General features: G+C 46.8%; 1 protein-coding gene and 1 pseudogene across 1 annotated transcript in view; one reads left to right on the forward strand and one right to left on the reverse strand.

Moving 5' to 3' along the window:
• Positions 1 to 1,368: 1,368 nt before the first annotated feature.
• Positions 1,369 to 19,864, forward strand: part of LOC139274083 (zinc finger protein 850-like) — a 203,474-nt gene continuing 184,978 nt past the window's right edge. The window contains exon 1 of the mRNA XM_070891132.1: positions 1,369 to 1,392. The gene's annotated coding sequence lies outside the window, so the exon portion shown is untranslated. The remainder of the gene's footprint in view (positions 1,393 to 19,864) is intronic.
• On the reverse strand, positions 1,686 to 19,384 carry LOC139274082 (zinc finger protein 271-like; annotated as a pseudogene).

Consider the following 19,864-nt stretch of genomic DNA (forward strand, 5'->3'; position numbering starts at 1 on the left):
CAAATAAAAATGCAATCCAAGGGAAGCGGGAAGAAACCACAACCAGCCCAAAAGTGGGACTAATCGCCCCAAGGTCACTCAAGACAGTTAGCAACTGCTCCTAGTGACTGTGTGGCTGCAGGACTCGGCTTCACTCCAGTGTTTAATGGCACAGAGTGCTGGCCTCACACCCAGGGGGTCAATGCGTTAGAATTCCAGGGGCAGTGAGAACATGCTTGGAAATATCCCAGAGAACATAAGAAATAGGAGCAGGAGTAGGCCATTTGGCCCCTTGAGCCTGCTCCGCCATTCAATAAGATCATGGCTGATGGGATCCTGGCCTCAACTCCACTTCCCTGCCTGCTCCCCAAAGCCCTTGACTCCGTTCTCCTTCAAAAATCTGTATCATCACTTAAATATGTTCAAAGACCCATCCTACACAGCTCTCTGGGGTAGAGAATTCCAAAGATTCACCACCCTCAGAGAAGAAATTCCTCCTAATTTCTGTTTTAAATGGGCAACCCCTTATTCTGAAACTATGGCCCCTCGGTTCCCCCATGAGGGGAAACATCCTCTCTCATCTACCCTGTCAGGAGCAGTGAAAGCTCAATGGGCCCCAGCATATGCTCATCGCAAAACCCCGGGAAAGGAAAAAGTCAGCTCTGAAGCCAGTTTGCTGCTCCTTCTGCCCAGCACTGCCTGCACCCCCAGCACACGGAGGGGGAATTTTAGCCTCAGTATTACAGGTTTCATTTACAGGCTGGTGAGAGGAATAGTTCATACTGACACCGAGCTGTGTGTTTGGTTCAGTCTGTATATGACTGATGGGCTCTTTTAAATTTGAGTGGTCATGTATTCGAATTCCCCGTAACTCTAATGGTGGATATAAAAGAGAGATGTGTTCAAATCAAAGAGTCTCCTTGGAGATTCTCAGAGAAGGAACAGGTCAGCTTGAAACGCTGAAAAAGAGAACATTTTTTATAAGTTTTCAATCAGCAGTTTTTGACCGATATTGACTCCCACAGGGACAGAGAATTCTACAATAAGGAACTGGTCACGATTTGAAAGGTATTAAAGGATTCGAGGGGCTCTTACATTTGGGCTCTTTATTTTGTTCACTCGAGGAGTTAGACAACAGACTTCCTGCTGTCAATAAGGAGTTGGATTATTGGGCCGTGATGTATTTACTTGTTCATATTTTGTTAAATACATTTGCTGAGTGGATTTAAATTCAAGACGAGGTTTGCAGGCATGCTGCTCTATTCACACAGCGAAGGTGAGAGAGATGCTGTGAGGCACACGTTAAGTCCAGTAGCTGAACATGATTAACAAACTGTGTTTTGTGTTTAGTGATCCCGGGCATGTTACCGAGACCGTCCCTGGATACCAAGGCAAGGAGAGGCACTCTGGAAGGTAGGGGGAGCTGGGACTTGTCCCTGAGAGTAACGAACAGGTTTGAGAACTGAAATAATGTAGAGTTAGAATTGAAAAAAGGCCCAAAATAGAGCAGTCAGAAACAGGACATCAATTAGTCTCCTCTTATCTTGGAGACATTAAATATCGACACACTGTTTTATTTGAAATATCAAAATATTAAACAACAGCCCAGTTACAGGGGTCATTAACATCAGCAGAAACAAATCCCAACTGTCAGAATGAACATGGTTCAGCCGGGATGTGCTTAACATCAGCAATGACAGTAGACTCCCACCCCTGCAGTCACTTGTGAACATGCTGGTGTGTCAGCAGGATGGATGAATGAGTGAATCCCTTCCCACACTCTGAGCAGGTGAACGGCCTCTCCCCAGTGTGAATTTGCTGGTGAGTAAGAAGTCTGGATGACTGAGTGAATCGCTTCCCACACTCCAAACAGGTGAATAGGCTCTCCCTGGTGTGAACTTGCTGGTGTGTTAGAAGGTTAAATGAACTAGTGGATCCCTTCCCACACTCAGAGCAGGTCAATGGTCTCTCCCCAGTGTGAACTTGCTGGTGTGTCAGCAGGTTGGATGACTGAGTGAATCCCTTCCCACACTCAGAGCAGGTGAATGGCCTCTCCCCAGTGTGAACTCGCTGGTGTGTCAGCAGGGTTGATGATGAAGGGAATCCCTTTCCACACATGGAGCAAGTGAATGGGCTCGCCCCAGTGTGAACTTGTTGGTGTGTCAGAAGGTTGGATGACTGAGTGAAATGCTTCCCACAGTCAGAGCAGATGAACGGCCTCTCCCCAGTGTGAACTTGCTGGTGTGTCAGCAGGTTGGATGACTGAGTGAAATGCTTCCCACAGTCAGAGCAGATGAACGGCCTCTCCCCAGTGTGAACTCGCTGGTGCCTCAGCAGATGGGATGACCGAGTGAATCCCTTCCCACACATGGGGCAGGTGAATGGCCTCTCCCCGGTGTGACTGCATCGATGAGTTTCCAGCTCAGACGGGTAACTGAATCCCTTTCCACAGTCCCCACATTTCCACGGTTTCTCCATGGTGCAGGTGTCCTTGTGACTCTCCATGGTTGGATGATCAGTTGAAGCCTCGTCCACACACACAACACGTGTAATGGTTTCTCCGTGCTGTGAATGGTGCAATGTTTTTTCAGGTTGTGTAACTGGTTAAAGCTCCTTCCAGTCAGTGCACTGGAACACTCACGCGGATGTGTGTGTCTCAGTGCTTTTCCAGTCATGCCGATTTGTGAAATATTTTCTCAAAGACAGAACAAGCAAATAATTCTCCTGCCACATTCAAAGGCCTGAGGAATCAAGTAACTGTCAGATCTTGACGTGATGTTTGGTTGCTGTTTCCAGTCTGAAAATCTCCCCTTCTAATATCCTGTAAAAGGAGATTACAGAACTCATCACTAAGTATAGAACAGACAATTCTAGATTCTATGGAACATTCTTTCCTCTCTTGTTCCCCCAAAGCTGTAAATCCCCATCCGACTCTCTCCCTCCTCCCTGTGCTGAAAGCCAAACACATCGCACGTCTCAAGACAGTTTGTCCTCCGCTCCCAGTTTTCACCACCAACTCTGGCTGGGTGCAGTTCTACACTCACTGGTTCCCCTCCCTCTCCTTCCCTGAAGGCGCTGACTCTGGCTGGGTTCAGTTCTACACTCACTGGTTCCCCTCCCCTGAAGGTGCTGACTCTGGCTGGGTTCAGTTCTACACTCACTGGTTCTCCTCCCCTGAAGGTGCTGATTCTGGCTGGGTTCAGTTCTACACTCACTGGTTCCTCTCCCTCTCCTCCCCTGAAGGTGCTGATTCTGGCTGGGTTCAGTTCTACACTCACTGGTTCCCCTCCCTCTCCTCCCCTGAAGGTGCTGACTCTGGCAGGTTTCAGTTCTACACTCACTGGTCACCTGAAATATAAAAGAAAATAATGGAAATACTCAGGCAACATCTGTAGAGATAGAAATAGAGTTAGCGTATCAGGTCACTTTCCTTTCATCAGAACTGGAAAATAGGAGCAAGGGTCGGCCCTCCGGCCCCTCGAGCCTGCTCCACCATTCAATAAGATCATGGCTGATCATCAACCTCAATTCCACTTTCCCGCCCCATCTCCCTATCTCTTGATTCCCCTAGACTCCAAAAATCTATCTATCTCAGTCTTGAATATAAGTTTTAAATAAGTGCAGAGGCAGGGAAAGGGGAGGAAAGACAGGAGTGATTAAATGACAAAAGGGATGATGCAGCAAGGCAAAAGGAGATGGTGATGGGACAAGAAACAAAAGATGGGTCTGGAGGAGGTGTAAATGGAGATCATTACCAACAGCTGCTGTACTAAACAATGGGAGCGGTGGTTATGGTGAAATTGTGGAACTCAATGTTGAGTCCGGAAGGTGAAATTCTGTGCCTCGAGCGTTATTAGAACAGTGGAGGAGGCCGAGGAGAGAGAGGTCAGAGTGGGAGTGGTCCGGAGAATTTCAATAACAAGCGATCAGAAACTCAGAGTCACGCTTGCGACTGAACGAAGGTGTTCCGCGATGCGATCATCCAATCTGCATTTGGTCTCTCCAATGTAGAGGACACTGCATCGTGAGCAGCGAATACAGTATACTAAATTCAAAGTAGTACAATAAATCGTTGTTTCACCTGGAAGGAGTGTCTGTGGCCCTGGACGGTGGGAAGGGAGGAGGTGAAAGGGCAGGTGTTGTATTTCCTATTTTAATGTAGGAAATGTGGCAGTTAATTTGTGCACAGAAAGCTCCCACAAACAGCAATGAACAGATAACGTATTTTCGTGATGTTGATTGAGGGATATATATTGGCCAGGACGCCGAGGTAACTCCCCTGCTCTTCTTCGATATAGTTCCATGGGATCTTTTAAATCCACTCGAGTTGCAGCCGGGTTCTCGGTTTAACGTTGCATCACAAGAGACGACATCTGACAGTGCAGTGCTCCCTCAGTGCTGCACTGGAGTGCCAGCCTGGACTTTTGTGCTCAAGTCTCTGGAGTGGGACTTGAGCAGTTCAGAGAACAGGGTGATCTAAATCTGGGCCCACCTGTTACAATTCTATGGGCTGTAAACCGTCTCCCCGGCAATTACCAGCACCTTCAGAAGAGATGCTGAGAAAGCCCCTGTGTGCAGAGTGAGAACAAAATCAATGAGTCAATGATTTTCTCTCCCGCCCACTCTTTGTTGCTTTACAAATATGGACAAAGAAGTTCCTTTGAACCATCCCAATTTATAACTATATTACATAAGATGTGAAATCAGTTATTTTCTGTAAAATTCTTTTTTGATCAGTTTTCATAAAAATCCTCCACATATATTGCATATGACAGGGGACAAGAGAGAGAGGGAAACCAGTCTCTATTTCTCCTTCATTTACAGACCCTCCCTGGTCTGTCACCAACTCTCCTTCATTTACGACGCTCCCTGACCAATCACCAATTCTCCTTCATTTACAGACCCTCTCTGACCATTCGCCATTTCTCCCTCACTGACAGACACTCCCTGACCAATCACCAATTCTCCTTCATTTACAGACCCTCCCTGGCCTGTCACCATTTCTCCTTCATTTACAGGCACCCCCTGACCACTCCATGTTTCTGCTTCATTTGCAGACGCTCCCTGACGAGTCGCCGCTTTGTGGATCTTTCTGTTGTGGCTTTCAACAGAAGAAACCCTGTTGGGTGGGGCAAACATTGCAATGTTTGGTAGTGAAATGGATTAGTTCAGGACAGACAGCAGGGATTATTTGAGGAAATAACACAGTGCAGTGAGAAAGGAAATGCAGTGGATGTTGTGTAGATGGATTGTCAAAAGGTGTTTGATAAGGTGCCGGACAGGAGGCTTGTTGATCAAATTAAGGCTCATGTTATTAAAGGGAGTGGGGCAGCGTGGAGAGGAAGTTGGGTATAGGACAGAAAACAGAGAATAGTGGTTAATGGATGCTCTTCAGATCCGAGAAATGTAAACAGTGGTGTCCCCAGGGTCAGTGTTGGGACCATTGCTCTGCTCAATATAGAGAAATTATTTGGGCTTGGGTATATGGGGCACACGATCAAAATCTCCAGAGGAGACCAAAAAAGGGCCCATGGCCAACTGAAAGGACTGTACATAGTTTCAGTGTGAATACACAGGTTAGTAAATGGGGCAGGTAGATGTCAGCTGAAATGTAACAGAGAGAAATGTGAGGTGATACATTTTGGGACAAGGAAATTTTAAGAAAAGTACATTAAATGGTAAAAATGTAAAAGCAGTAGAGAAGCAGAATAGGAAAGAGGTGTTAGATTCTAGCTAATGCCTTGTCCTGTTAATTAGCAAGTCCAGTGTCAGAAACTATTACCTTAGCAAATAAATGTAAGATGAGCAGATTCTCTGTCCTCCACCGTAACTTATATTGACCCATCAATCAGAGTAAACATGCAAGTCCCGCGTGCCCACAGTAACTGACACAAGGTCAGCCCGCTGGATGGAACCTCGGGCGCCCTGAGCTTGATCTCCGGTGTCTCCAGTCCTGACTGTCCCCTTACATCAGTCTCCCCTCACTTTTATACACTGCAGTGATCCACCTCTGGCACCTGACTCTTCTGTGTCTTCTCTGCTGGGTTTGGGCAGGAAGCTGGGAAAAGACAGCTGGAACTTCTCTAATCTGTGATTTACAAGGACACTTTCCCTGGTTCCCAGCAGTTACTTTTCTTCAGTAATTTTCTCATTATCTCTAAACTACCCTGCCTGCTGATAGTTGTTATCTCTTATAGTTTCACAATTATAGGGATAAACATCACACATTATAAATCTAATCTATTGTGTCACTCACTCTGGTTTCAACTTACATTGTGGTTACTGACAGACAAACCCTGTTCATTCCCCTGATCTGATTACAGATTCCAACAGTGGATTCAGTGAATGGAATGTCTTATCAGTGTTGCCATGGCAACCTGTCTGCACCGAATCGATTGTCGAGTTTCTAACTCAGACTAAACTTCTCTTTCACGCTATACACATTATATCAGCCAGTTTATGTCATAGAATCCATAGAAATTTACAGCACGGAGGGAGGCCATTTCGGCCCATCGTGTCCATACCAGCCGACCAAGAGCTATCCAGCCTAATCCCATCTTCCAGCTCTAGGTCCGTAGCCCTGCAGGTTACGGCACTTCAAGTGCACATCCAAGTATTTTTAAATGTGGTGAGGGTTTGTGCCTCTACCACCTTTTCAGGCAGTGAGTTCCAGACTCCCACCACCCTTTGGGTAAATACATTTCCCCTCATGTCTCCTCTATACCTCCATCCAATTACTTTAAATCTAGGCCCTCTGGTTGTTGACCCCTCTGCCAAGGGAAACAGGTCTTTCCTATCTACTCTATCCAGGCCCCTCATAATCTTATACACTTCAATCAGGTCTCCCTTCAGCCTCCTCTGTTCTAAAGAAAACAGACCTAGACTATCCAATCTTTCCTCATAGCCAAAGTTCTACAGACCAGGCAACATTCTTGTAAATCTCCTCTACACCCTTTCCAGTGCAATCACATCTTTCCTGTAATATGGTGACCAGAACTGCACACAGTACTCCAGCTGCGGCCTAACCAGTGTTTTATGTAGTTCAAGCATAATGTCCTTGGCTCTTATATTCCATGCCTCGACTAATAAAGGCAAGTATTCCACATGCCTTCTTAATCACCTTATCTACCTGGCCTGCTACCTTCAGGGATCTGTGAACCTACACTCCAAGGTCCATTTGTGCCTCTACACCTTTCAATGCCGTACCAGTTAATGTGTATTCCTTTGTCTTATTAGACCTCCCCAAATGCATTACCTCACACTTCTCCGGATTGAATTCCATTTGTCACTGTTCTTCAGCTTTCTTCATTATCAACTACACAGCCTATTTTAGTGTCATCTGCAAACTTCTTAATCATACCCCCAACATTTAGGTGCAAGTCATTGATACATACCATAAAAAGCAAGGGACCCTGCACTGAGCCCTGCAGAACCCCACTGGATACAGACTTCCAGTCACAAAACACCCATCAACCATTACCCTTTGCTTCCTTCCTCTGAGCCAATTTTGGATCCAACTTGCCCCTTTACTTTGGATCCCATGGGCTTTTACTTTCGTAACCAGTCTGCCATGTGGGACCTTATCAAAAGATTTGCTAAGATTCATTTGCACTACAATATACGCACTGATCTTATCGACCTTCCTGGTTACCTCCTTGAAAAATTCAATCAAGTTAGTCAGGCATGACCTTCCCTTAACAAATCCATGCTGACTGTCCTTGATTAATCCATGTCTTTCCAAATGAAGATTTATTCTTTCCGTCAGGATTTTTTGCAATACTTTTCCCACCACTGAGGTTAGCGTACTGGCCTGTAATAACTCGGTCTATCCCTTTCTCCCTTTTTAAGCAAAGGTCTTGGTCGGCAGGTGCAGACACGATGGGCCGAAATGACCTCCTTCCATACTGTACATTTTTTTGATTCTATGAAAAAGTCCCGTTCATTCCTACTCTGTTTTCTGTCCATTAACCAATCCTCAATCCATGCTAATATATTACCCTTAATCCCATGAGATGGATTTTAGCCATGTTATGTTATCTCTAAAACCTAGAAGGGCTTCAGATACACAAACCTTTAAAAGTGGGAGGACAAGTTGATGAAGTGGTTAAAAAGCACATGTGATCCTAAGTTTTATAAATAGGGGTGTGGAGTACAAAAGGGCAGAGGTCATGTAAACCTGTACTAATCATTGGTTCGACTGCAGTTCAAATATTGTGTCAGGTTTTGGGGATCTTACACCAGGAAGGATGGAGAGGGTGCAGAGAGATTCACTGAGACGATACCAGGGACAAGAGCCTTTAGTTATCAGGGGAGATTGGAGAAACTGGGGCTCTTTTCATTAGAACAAAGGAGAATTGGAGATCTGAGGGAGGTGGTCAGAATGTGATCAGGTAAATGAGGAAAAACTATTTCCACCAGTCGGTGAGTCAGTAACTCGAGGACATCAAATTCAAATCATCACCAAAAGGCTCAGACCCAGGGAGGAACTATCGAGCACACTGCACAACAATGTTCGGGACACTCACTGTCCCTCTGCATCTGTGTCCAGGGGAGGAACTGATGGGTTTCTCTTATCTTTGGGTTAAATGATGATCTCATCGAGGTGATGGATGTCAGTGCTGGGGAATGGGGTATTCTGAGATCATATTGTCTGCCTGAAGCACTCTGCAGTCTGCTACAGCATGGGTTAGATACAGAGTAAAGCTCCCTCTACACTGTCCCATCAGCCACTGCCAGTCCACAATGAGCAGGGCTCAGTGAGGTTGGTTGCGAGGCACTGCAGTGATGTCATAAAGCAGGCCATTCAGCCCAGCTGGTCCTCTCCGTGTCCCTTTAAAGGTGGAGAGCTGGGACATCCTGTCTCAACACACATTCCCCCTCTTCATACTGAGAATCCCTGGGGAAGGCCCAAGGTCCAGAGTGTGGAACACATCCAGGGGGAAAGAGAGAGAAGGTGTGGTAAATCAAGGAGTAGGGACTGAGGGACACCAAGCTGAAGTTTTAGAGGAAGAGTGAGTTCAGTCGTTTAAGATCCAGGGAGAGAACAAGGCATATTGCACAAATTGCTACTATTTTACCCTTCTCTTCCTCTCCACCCCTGATGGTGCTGACTCTGGCTGGGTTCAGTACTACACTCACTGGTTCCTCTCCCTCTCCACCCCTAAAAGGTGCTGACTCTGGCTGGGTTCCATTCTGCACTCACCAATACGTGACCCATGTGCCCAATTTCCCTGTATGAACCTCGACAGCGAGTGTCAACAGGCTATTCCACTGTCCTCACCTGAGGCCTCACACGTGTATTTTCCAGCAGGGTCACTGGACCCTCCTCCCAATGGCTCAGTGGGTAAAGGTAACGCCCAGTGTGACTGAATCATAGGAACGGGAGGGACCCAGGTTTAATCCTGTCTGCATATCCTCTCCTTCTAATCCCCTGTAAAAGCTGTTTACAAATATCATCAGGAACATAGGAACAGGAAAAGACCATTCGGCCCCTTGAGCCTGTTCCGCCATTCAATTAAATCATGGCTGATCAGTATTTTAACTCCATCTACCTGCCTTGGTTCCATCGCCCTTAATACCTTTGCCGAAGAAGAATCTATCAACCTCAGTTTTGTAATTTTCAATTATCCCCCATCCTCAGTTTTATTGGGAACAGAGTTCTGGATTTCCACTACCCTTGAAGAACATATGAGGATAAGAAATCGGAGGAGTGGGCCATGCGGTCCCTCGAGCCTGCTCCTCCATTCAATAAGATCATGGCTGATCTTCTCCCTCAACTCCACTTTCCCTCACTATCCCCGTATCCCTTGATTCCTTTAGTGCCCAAAAATCTATCGATCTCCGCCCTGAATATACTCAATGACTGAGCATCCACAGTCCTCTGGAGTAGAGAATTCCAAAGATTCACATCCCTGAGTGAAGACATTTCTCATCTCAGTCCTAAATAGCCGACCCCTTATCCCAAGACTGTGACCCCTATTTCTAGACTCTCGAGCCAAGAGAAACAGCCTCTCAGCATTTGTGTGAGGAAGTGCTTCCTGACATCACCCCTGAATGGCCTAGCTCTGACTTGAAGGTTATTTCCCCTTGTTGTGGACTCCCTCACCACTCCTTGAGTGGTCTGCACAGTGCGGTCTTAAACGGAGTGTACTTAAACAGAATGGTTTATTTGGGAACTTGGAAACAGTGGGAATTGGGAGAAGAGGGGGAAGGAGTTGCAGCTTTTTGCCCACACTGTTTGTAGTGCTTTGTGTTACAGGTAGATATTTAATGTCATTATCCATTACTCAATGCAGATCAAGTAAGAAGTCAAAGAACTAAACTGTAAAATAAGTTATTTAAATACAAATGTAATAACATTTAATTAAATAGAACATGGTGATATAGGGCTAGCAGTGCAGGTGGTGTGTCACAAATGCAGCATGTGGGAGTTTGTGGGGAGCATTGTGATCCCGGACAAACACCTTTGCAGTAAGTGCATGCATCCTGAGGAGCTTCAGCTCAGAGTTGTTGAGCTGGAGTCTGAGGTGCAGACATTGTGGGGCATCAGGGAGGGGGGAGTTATCTGGACACTTTGAAAGGGAATATGGTTATGTTGGGGGACAGTATAGTCAGAGAGATAGATACTGTTTTCTGCAGACGCGACCGGAAGTTTCGACGGTTGTGTTGCCTGCCCGGTGCCAGAGCTAAAGAATCTCCTCACAGCTGGAGAAGAACTTGGAGTGAGAAGGGGGGGATCCAGTTGTCGTGGTCCATGTAGGAACCAACAACATAGGTAGAACTAGAAATGAGGTTCTGCTGAAGGAGTTGGGGTCCAAATTAAAAAGCAGAACCTCAAAGGTAATAATCTCTGGATTGTTACATGAGCCACGCGGCAATTGGTACAGGGAGAAGCAGATTGGAAAGTTAAAAGTGTGACTCAAAGAGTGGTGTGGGAGGCAAGGGTTTTGCTTCATGGACACTGGCACCAGTACTAGGGAAAGACGGAGTTGTTCCATTGGGACAGGCCCCACTTAAAACGGGCTAGAGACTAGAACCAGGGTCAAAGTCCAAGGTCCCATGGAGGGACAAAGCCGGTGTCAGCAGGATGGGGCCGACATGGAGCATCGACGAACCGCTGTCCAAATTCAGAGACAGGTGGAGCAGGCAAGTGAAGTCCAGAGGCTATTTGAGGGGCAGAGAGTTCGAGGAGGGAGGTTGTTGCCATAGGAATCAGAGTCGGTGGCGGGAAAGGAAGCTGATGGCGAAACAGACGCAAGTTGGAGGTCACCGTAGGTCAATAAGAACATAAGAATTAGGAACAGGAGTAGGCCATCTAGCCCCTTGAGCCTGCTCCGCCATTCAATAAGATCATGGCTGATCTGGCTGTGGACTCAGCTCCACTTACCCGCCCTCTCCCCGTAACCCTTAATTCCCTTATTGGTTAAAAATCTATCTATCTGTGACTTGAATACATTCAATGAGCTAGCCTCAACGGCTTCCTTGGGCAGAGAATTCCAGATTCACAACCCTCTGGGAGAAGAAATTCCTTCTCAACTCGGTTTTAAATTGGCTCCCCCGTATTTTGAGGCTGTGCCCCCTAGTTCTAGTCTCCCCTACCAGTGGAAACAACCTCTCTGCCTCTATCTTGTCTATCCCTGTCATGATTTTAAATGTTTCTATAAGATCACCCCTCATCCTTCTGAACTCCAACGAGTAAAGACCCAGTCTACTCAATCTATCATTATAAGGTAACCCCCTCATCTCCAGAATCAGCCTAGTGAGTCGTCTCTGTACCCCCTCCAAAGCCAGTATATCCTTCCTTAAGTAAGGTGACCAAAACTGCACGCAGTACTCCAGGTGTGGCCTCACCAATACACCCTGTACAGTTTCAGCAGGACCTCCCTGCTTTTGTACTCCATCCCTCTCGCAATGAAGGCTAACATTCCATTCGCCTTCCTGATTACCTGCTGCACCTGCAAACTAACTTTTTTGAGTTTCATGCACAAGGAGGCACTCTACGCAGGGGTCCTCCCACTATTCATCGGGGACTTGGCCTGGAGGGTGGTGCACGGAGCAGTGCCGTGCAATAAATTTTTAAGCCGGTTCACGGACTCCCAGGCCGCCTGCAATTTCTGCGGTCTGGAGGAGTCCGTGTTCCATGTTTTTATTGAATGCACGAGGTTGCAGCCCCTGTTCCACTATTTGAAGGGGCTGCTCCTGAAATTCTGGCTGCACTTCAGTCCCACTCTCCTGATCTTTGGGCACCCTGTGCGGAGGGGAGCGGGTAGGTCCGAAGGCCTCCTCGTAGGACTGCTCCTGGGCACGGCCAAGGGTGCCATCAGCCGGTCCAGGCAGCGGGCGGTCGAGGGGGTCGTTCAACCTGACTGCCTGCCTCTCTTCCGCTCTTACATCCGGTCCAGGGTGTCCTTGGAGATGGAGCACGCGGTGTCCACCGGTACGCTCGCGGCCTTCCGCGAGAGGTGGGCACCGGAGGGACTGGAGTGCATCATCACGCCCGGCAACCAAATTTTAATTTGATTTTACGTTTTAAAGTTTAATTTGTTTTAATTGCCGGTGCTTTTAGTGTCCCCCTTCCCTTTTATAGGGGGCACTGGGGAAAATTGTGATTTTAGTGCCCAAAAAAAAAAAAAAACCAAAAAAAAAAGAAAAGAAAAACACAAAAAAAAACCAAAAAAAAAGGGGGGAAAAAAAGGGCCTTGAAAATGTCTGGAGTGTCACCCAGGTCGGGTGGCACCGTTTATTGTTTTTATGTTTTCACAGGTGAACTCAAAAGAGTTTCATGCACAAGGACCCCCAGGTCCCTCTGCACCTCAGCATGTTGTAATTTCTCCCCATTCAAATAATATTCCCTTTTACTGTTTTTTTTCCCCCCAAGGTGGATGACCTCACACTTTCCGACATTGTATTCCATCTGCCAAACCTTCGCCCATTCGCGTAACCTATCCAAATCTCTTTGCAGCCTCTCTGTGTCCTCTACACAACCCGCTTTCCCACTAATCTTCGTGTCATCTGCAAATTTTGTTATACTACACTCTGTTCCCTCTTCCAGGTCATCTATGTATATTGTAAACAGTTGTGGTCCCAGCACCGATCCCTGTGGCACACCAATAACCACCGATTTCCAACCCGAAAAGGACCCATTTATCCCGACTCTCTGCTTTCTGTTCGCCAGCCAATTCTCTTTCCATGCTAATACATTTCCTCTGACTCCGCGTACCTCTATCTTCTGCAGTTACCTTTTGTGTGGCACCTTATCGAATGCCTTTTGGAAATCTAAATACACCACATCCATCGGTATACCTTTATCCACCATGCTCGTTATATCCGCAAAGAATTCCAGTAAATTAGTTAAACATGATTTCCCCTTCATGAATCCATGCTGCATCTGCTTGATTGCAGTATTCCTATCTAGATGTCCCGCTATTTCGTCCTTAATGATTGCTTCAAGCATTTTCCCCACTACAGATGTTAAACTAACCAGCCTATAGTTACCTGCCTTTTGTCTGCCCCCTTTTTTAAACAGAGTCGTTACATTAGCTGCTTTCCAATCCGCTGGTACCTCCCCAGAGTCCAGAGAAGCGGCAGAGAAAAAGTAAAACCACAAGCCAGCGAGCAGCAAAGCTGGAAACCGGTAGAACGATCAGTTGAAGCCTCGTCCACACACAGAACACATGTATGGTTTCTCCCTGCGATGGTGCGATGTTTTTTTTCAGGCTGTGTAACTGGTTAAAGCTCTTTCCACAGGCAGTGCACTAGAACACTCTCACACGGGTGTGTGTGTCTCGGTGCTTTTCCAGTCACACTGATGTTTGAAATCTGTTCCCACAGACAGAACAGAGAAACATTTCTCCTTCCACATTCAAAGGCTGATGATATTCAAGTCCTGAGGAATCGAATGACTACATCAGATCTTGACGTGATGTTTCATTTGAGTTTCCTGTCTGCAAATCTCACCTTCTAATACACTGTAAAAGGAGATTTCAAAACTCATCATTGAAAGTACAGGACAGAAATTCAGAATAGGCATATGTAGTTTCCATGGAACATTCTTTCCTTTCTTGTTCCCATAAAGCTGTAAATCCCTGTCCCACACATTGTCCCTCCTGCTGTGCTGAAATCCAAGCACATCGCACATCTCTAGACTGTTTCTCCTCCACTCCCAGTTTTCACTACCAATTCTGGCTGGGTTCAGTTCTATAATCACTGGTTCCCCTCTCTTGACTCCCCTGAAGGTGCTGACTCTGGCTGGGTTCAGTTCGACACTCACTGGTTCCCCTCCCTTTACTCCCCTGTAGGTGCTGACTCTGGCTGGGTTCAGTTCCACACTCAACAGTTTCTTTCCACTATGTGACCCATGTGCCCAACCTCGACAATGATTGGTGTGCAAAATTAAAGCACATAGTATTGGGGGTAATGTGCTGACGTAGATAGAGAACTTGTTGGCAGACAGGAAGCAGAGAGTCGGGATAAATGGGTCCTTTTCAGAATGGCAGGCAGTGACTAGAGGAGTGCCGCAGAGCTCGGTGCTGGGACCCCAGCTACTTACAATATACACTAATGATTTAGATGAAGGAATTGAGTGTAATATCTCCAAGTTTGCAGATGACACTAAGCTGGATGGCGGTATGAGCTGTGAGGAGGATGCTAAGAGGCTGCAGGGTGACTTGGACAGGTTAGGTGAGTGGGGAAATGCATGGCAGATGCAGTATAATGTGGATAAATGTGAGGTTATCCATTTTGGGGGAAAAAACACGAAGGCAGAATATTATCTGAATGGCGGCAGATTAGGAAAAGGGGAGGTGCAACGAGACCTGGGTGTCATAGTACATACATCAGTCATTGAAAATAGGCATGCAGGTACAGCAGGGCAGTGAAGGCGACAAATGGTATTTTGACCTTCACAGCTCGGGGATTTGAGTATAGGAGCAGGGAGGTCTTACTGCAGTTGTACAGGTGAGGCCTCACCTGGAATATTGTGTTCAGTTTTGGTCTCCTAATCTGAGGAAGGACGTTTTTGCTATTGAGGGAGTGCTGCGAAGGTTCACCTGGCTGATTCCGAGGATGGCAGGACTGACATATGAGGAGAGACTGGATTGACTGGGCCTGTATTCACTGGAGTTTAGAAGGATGAGAGAGGATCTCATAGAAACATCTAAAAATCTGACGGGACTGGACAGGTTAGATGCGGAAGAATGTTCCAGATGTTGGGAAAGTCCAGAACCAGGAGACACAGTCTAAGGATAAGGGATAAGCCATTTAGGACTGAGATGGAGAAACTTCTTCACTCAGAGAGTTGTTAACCTGTGGAATTCCCTACCGCAGAGAATTGTTGATGCCAGTTGATTGGATATATTCAAGAGGGATTTAGATATGGCCCTTACGGCTAAAGGGATCAAGGGGTATGGAGAGAAAGCAGGAAAAGGGTACTGAGGTGAATGATCAGCTATGATCTTATTGAATGGTGGTGCAGGTTCGAAGGGCCGAATGGCCTACTCCTGCACCTATTTTCTATGTTTCTATGTCCTCACCTAAGGCCTCACACGTGCATTTTTCAGCAGGGTCACTGGAGCCTCCTCCCAATGGGTAAAGGTAACACCCAGTGTGACTGAATCATAGGAACAGGAGGGGCCCAGGTTTAATCCTGTCTGCATATCCTCCCCTTCTAATCCCCTGTAACAGCTGTTTACAAAAGTCATCACTGTGTAGGAACAGAGGAACAGAAAAAGGCCATTCAGCCCCTTGAGCCTGTTGCACCATTCAATTAGATCGTGGCTGATCAGTATTTTAACTCCGTCTACCTGCCTTGGTTCCATCGCCCTTAATACCCTTGCCGAAGAATAATTTATCAATCTCAGTTTTGGAATTTTCAATTAGCCCCAGCCTCAATTTTATGGGGAACAGATTTCCGGATTTCCACTATGCTGTAAGAGCATAAGAAATAGGAACAGGAGTAGATCGTACGGCCCCTCTAGCCTGCCACGCCATTCAATAAGATCATGGCTGATCTTCTACCTCAACTCCACTTTCCCCGTATCCCTGGATTCCTTTAGTTTCCAAACATCTATCGATCTCGGCCCTGAATACACTCAATGACTGAGCATCCACAGCTCTTTGGGGCAGAGAATTCCAAAGATTCACAACCCTTTGAGTGAAGACATTTCTCCACATCTCAGTCCTAAATGGCCGTCCGTTATCCTGAGACTATGACCCCTAGTTCTAGACTCTCCAGACAAGAGAAACAGCCAATCAGCGTTTGTGTGAGGAAGTGCTTCCTGACATTAGCCCTGAATGGCTGAGCTCTGATTTTAAGGTTGTGTCCCCTTGTTGTGGACTCCCTCACCAGAGGAAATAGTTTCTCTCCATCCACCCCATCAACTCCTTTAATCATCTTAAACATCTCAATTACATCACCCCTTAATCTTCTATATTTCTCATAATTTACAAACTTCATCACTCTAAGTACAGGATCATAGAATCACTGAAGGAGGCCATTCAGCCCATCGTGTCCGTGCCGGCCGACAAAGAGCTATCCAGCCTAATCCCACTTTTCAGCTCTTGGTACGTGGCCTTGTAGGTCACGGCACTTCAAGTGCACATCCAAGTTCGTTTTAAATGCTACAATGGTTTCTGCCTCTACCACCCTTTCAGGCAGTGGTTTCCATACCCCCATCACCCTCTGGGTGAAGAGATCTCCCCTCTAAACCTCCTACCACTTTATAATCTACGCCCTCTGGTTGTTGACCCTCTGCTAAGGGAAATAGGTCCTTCCCATCCACTCTATCTAGGCCCCTCATAATTTTATGCACCCCAATTAGGTCTCCCCTCAGCATCCTCAGTTCCAAAAAAAACAAACCCAGCCTATCCAATCTTTCCTCATAGCTAAATTCTCCAGTCCAGGTAACATCCTCCTAAATCTCCTCTGTACCCTCTCTCGTGTAATCACATCTTTCCTGTAATGTGGTGACCAGAACTGCACACAGTACTCTCTCTGTGACCTAACTAGTGTTTTATACAGTTCAAGCATAACCTCCCTGCTCTTGTATTCTATGCCTCGGCTAATAAAGGCAAGTATTCTGTATGCCTTCTTAACCACCTTATCTACCTGTCCTGTTACCTTCAGAGATCTGTGGATATGCCCTCCAAGGTCCCTTTGTTCTTCTACACTTCTCATTGTCCTATGATTTATTGTGTATTCCCTCGCCTTGTTAGCCCTCCACAAATGCATTACTTCACACTTCTCCGGATTGAGTTCCATTTGCCATTGTTCTGTCCACCTGACCAGTCCATTTATGTCTTCCTGCAGTCTAGAGCTTTCTTCTTCACTATCAACCACACAGTCAACTTTTGTATCATCTTCCTTGCATTGAAGTATATACTATTTAGCATTGCCAAACCATGGAAGAGAACGGCTGGGACACATTTCTGACACACCTCAAGATTAACCCGCACGGTGACTTTGTTGTCGGTGAAGAGAAACGAGAAAGACCAAAGTGCCATTTGGCCCTCTCAGTGTGGCCCTGAAGGACTGTGTCCAGGCTGAAGTTCTGTTCCCACCGTACGATCCTCCTCCCAGATTGTCCTCTGAGTTCGCCAGGTGATGCTGAACACTCGGGTGGGAAAGACAAAAATCCACAGCAATGCGTTAAAAGCAAAGCTGATTTATTTCCCATTCATCCAGAATATTAAACTCTAGCCAATTTATAGGATATATCAGCAGAAACAAACCCCAACTGTCAGAATGAACATGATTAACAGCAGCAAGAACAGCAGAATCCCACCTCTGCAGTCACTTGTGAACTCGCTGGTGTATCAGCAGGATGGATGACCGAGTGAATCCCTTGCCACACTCGGAGCAGGTGAACAGCCTCTCCCCAGTGTGAGTGCGCTGGTGTCTCAGAAGGTCGGATGACTGAGTGAATCCCTTCCCACACTCGGAGCAGGTGAACAGCCTCTCCGCAGTGTGAACTCGCTGGTGTCTCAGAAGGTCGGATGACCGAGTGAATCCCTTCCCACACACGGAGCACCTGAACGGTCTCTCCCCAGTGTGAACACGTTGATGACAGCTCAGTTCTGCTGAACTTTTATAGCACTTCCTGCAGTTCGGGCATTTAAAAGGTCTCTCGTCAGTGTGAACTCGCTGGTGTGTCAGCAGGTTGGATGACTGAGTGAATCCCTTCCCACACTTGGAGCAGGTAAACAGCCTTTCCCCAGTGTGAACTCGCTGGTGTATCAGTAGGTGCTTTTTGCTTTTAAATCGCTTCTCAGTCAGAACATTTAAAAAATCTCACATCAGTGTGAACTCGTTGGTGTGCCAGCAGGCTGCATGACTGACTGAATCCCTTCCCACACTCACAGCAGGTGAAGGGCCTCTCCCCGGTGTGAACTCGCTGGTGTCTCAGCAGGCTGCATGACTGAATGAATCCTTTCCCACACACAGAGCAGGTGAACGGTCTCTCCCCAGTGTGAGTGCGCTGGTGTACAGTGAGTTTAGATGATTGACTGAACCCAGTCCCGCAGTGAGAGCACCTGAACGGTCTCTCCCCACTGTGAACACGTTGATGGTACGTCAGTTCCCCGGAATATTTATAGCTTTTCCCACAGTCCGGGCATTTAAAAGGTCTCTCGTCAGTGTGAACTCACTGGTGTCTCAGAAGGTGGGATGAACGAGTGAATCCCTTCCCACACTCGGAGCAGGTGGATGACCTCTCCCCGGTGTGACTGCGCTTGTGTCTCGATAGGCCAGAGATTCGGCTGAAGCCTCGTCCACACACAGAACACGTGTACACTTTCTCCCCACTGTCAACGGTGCTTTTTGCTTCTATATTGAGAGGCCGATGATATTCAGGTCCCGATGAATCGAGTGACGTGGTCAGATCTTGATACGGTCTGCGATTTGAGTTTGCCGTCTTCAAATCCTCCCCTTCTAATACCCTGTAAAATTAATTTAAAATAGGAAAAAGGGAGTGTGAGAGAGAACCCACAAAGAGGCAGGTGAGTAATTTGAATTTAATGAATCTGCTGATTTGTGGGGCTGGCATTACAACAAAGTGACCTTGAAAGCAGCCGGATTGTCGTAAAAACCAAACTGGTTCACTGATGTCTGACTCTGGCTGGGTTCAGTTCTACACTCACTGGTTCCCCTCCCCGGAAAGTGCTGACTCTGGCTGGTTCAGTTCTACACTCACTGGTTCCCCTCCCCTGAAGGAGCTGACTCTGGCTGGGTTCAGTTCTACACTCACCAGTTTCTCTCCAATATGTGACCCATGTGCCCAATGTCCATATGTGAACCTCGACAGTGAGTGTCCTCACCTGAGGCCTCACACGTGCATTTTCCAGCAGGGTCACTGGAGCCTCCTCCCAATGGCTCAGTGGGTAAAGGCACCGACCAGTGTGACTGAGTCATAGTAACAGGAGAGGCCCAGGTTTCATCCCCTCGGCGTATCCTCTCCTTCTAAACCCCTGTAAAAGCTGTTTACAAAAGTCGTCACTTTAAGTAGGAACATAGGAACAGGAATAGCCATTCAGCCCCTTGAACCTGTTCAATTGGCCCCCAGCCTCAGTTTTATAGGAAACATCGAGTTCTGCATTTCCATTACCCTTTAAAAACACAAGAAATTGAAGCAGGAGTAGGCCCATTGGCCCTTCGAGCCTGCTCCACCATTCAGTAAGATCATGGCTGATCTTCTACCTCAACTCCACTCTGGTTACCGACTCTTCTGACACTGAAAATTGTTTCTCCTTATTAAGATGATTGGTGGGCTGGAGGAGATTACAGAGATAGGGAGGGGCGAGGACTTGGGAGGGATTTGAACAAGAGGATGAGTATTTTAAAGGCTGACGTTAATTCCTGGATTCTTTTACCTCAATCTGGTTCAGTAAAATT

Source organism: Pristiophorus japonicus, chromosome 9 (assembly GCF_044704955.1).
Source record: "Pristiophorus japonicus isolate sPriJap1 chromosome 9, sPriJap1.hap1, whole genome shotgun sequence".
NCBI lineage: Eukaryota > Metazoa > Chordata > Chondrichthyes > Pristiophoridae > Pristiophorus > Pristiophorus japonicus.